Genomic DNA, 2,019 nt, shown 5'->3' on the forward strand with positions numbered 1-2,019 from the left:
ACTAAACGGGAGCACAATAAGAAACGGGTTTATTGGAGCAAAACGCCCCCCCTCTCTGTTAGAGTCAGAAATTCTCCCCTTTCCTTCCCAATCTGCTCAATGTACATTTTTTTCCGGTTTTGCTGATTAATTCTAGTGTCCTTGCTGACAGTATGATAAGTCGCAAAGCAGTTTTGCAACAACTGTTGGGGGGGGGGGGTAGCCCAAGACGGTGCTTATTATTGCCAGCCAATGTAAAAGAAAAATATAGGAAGGTTGCCGGGGTGAGGAGAACAGAGAGAAGATGGAAATCTTGAAAGCTTGAATCGAGTGCCTGAGTTATGAGGGAAAGGCACAACGTGTCACAAAAGAGAAATCCCACACTAAGTAGCAGTCCTTGAATAACCTTGTTTGGTAAATTGGAAGGAAAGGGGGGGGGAATAAAGCCAACGTGTATAATCCAGTTACAAATAGTTAGCTCGCAGGCTTCATTCACAAAGGAACGACGTAATGAGATTAAGCCATGCACATAAACTTGTCTGGATGAGGTTTCGTGGGTGGGAGACGAACGAGCCGGCGATATCAGAATGGGAAAAGAGAGCACAGCAATTAGGAAGGGGGACTGTGCGGATACAAAAATAGCACATGGCATCGCCCAGGATCTGGATTTGGAAACATCTGCAGAGGGGTAAGACTCATGAAGACCCTCAGGGCAGAGCTGCACGTTCTGGTTCTCCCAGAGTTCTCCACAAGTCAACACAACCCATGTGCATGTGCATGGTTAGTCCCACACGCACCACATAGTGGAGTTCTCGGCAAGCAGACCTGGAGATCTCCTGCTATTACAACGGATCTCCAGCCGACGGAGATCAGTTCGCCCGGAGAAAAACGGCCGCTTTGGCAATTGGACTCTACGGGGTTGAAGTCCCTCCCCTCCCCAAACCCCGCCCTCCTCAGGCTCCTCCCCAAAAACCTCCCGCCGGTGGCAAAGAGGGACCTGGCAACCCTAAGACACAAACCTAGGAATCTGCTATTTGCCACACTGGGGGAGGGGAACTCCATGCATACTGATGGGATTTCCTCATCGCTGGGGCACTTCTGGGTCAGGGAAACAGCATGGGGAGGGCACGAGCATGGCTCGTCCCCCCCACACACACACACACCACATAATGAAGTTCTCAGCAAGTAGACCTGGAGTCAACGTAGTATGTAGTAAGGCCTTGAGACTGGCTGAGACTAAAGATGTGTATTTCCCACATCATGACTTTCTCTTACTGTTAAGGATGCTTACAGAATCCACCATCACCAACCTTTCCTGCCCGTCCACCCTCATGGCCCCACTGACCTATTTTTCCTTGTGCTGCCAATCACAAGCTCTCCCACCACCTGTAGTCATAGCTGCCCACAACACCTGCACGGCCTTTCCCTGATGGGGCTGGGCAGTGGGTGCAGCTAGGAATGCCCCTGCCCTGGCCACCGGGAACACCGATGATTCGTGGACCACCCACACATGAACACATGAAGCTGCCTTCTACTGAATCAGACCCTCGGTCCATCAAAGTCAGTATTGTCTACTCAGACCGGCAGTGGCTTACCAGGGTCTCAGGCAGGGGTCTTTCACATCACCTACCTACCTAGTCCCTTTAACTGGAGATGCCAGGGATTGAACCTGGGACCTTCTGCATACCAAGCAGAGGCTCTACCACTGAGCCACAGCCCCTCCCACATCTCTTCTCCAGACAGCGTATGCAGCTGGGAGCACAGGTGATAAAACACTTGCAAGTGGAGTCAAGCCAAGATGGGTAGTGGTTAGGAGCGGCGGGCTCTAATCTGGAGAACTGGGTTGAATTCCCCACTCCTCCACATGAAGCCTGCTGGGTGACCTTGGCCCACTCACAGTTCTTTCAGAACTCTCGCAGCCCCACCTACCTCCCAAGGTGTCAATTGTGGGGAGGGGAGGGGAAGCCGATTGTTAGCCATTTTGAGACTCCTTTTGGTAGAGAAAAGCAGCCTCCGGCAGGTTTTTGGGGCAGAGCCTGA

General features: G+C 51.8%; 1 non-coding gene across 1 annotated transcript; it reads right to left on the minus strand.

Moving 5' to 3' along the window:
* Window positions 1-1,627: 1,627 nt before the first annotated feature.
* TRNAT-GGU (transfer RNA threonine (anticodon GGU)) lies at window positions 1,628-1,699 on the minus strand. The gene has a single exon. It is a non-coding gene; the product is annotated as a tRNA-Thr (tRNA).
* Between the last annotated feature and the right edge of the window lie 320 nt (window positions 1,700-2,019).

This window comes from Euleptes europaea, chromosome 4, assembly GCF_029931775.1.
Source record: "Euleptes europaea isolate rEulEur1 chromosome 4, rEulEur1.hap1, whole genome shotgun sequence".
NCBI lineage: Eukaryota > Metazoa > Chordata > Lepidosauria > Squamata > Sphaerodactylidae > Euleptes > Euleptes europaea.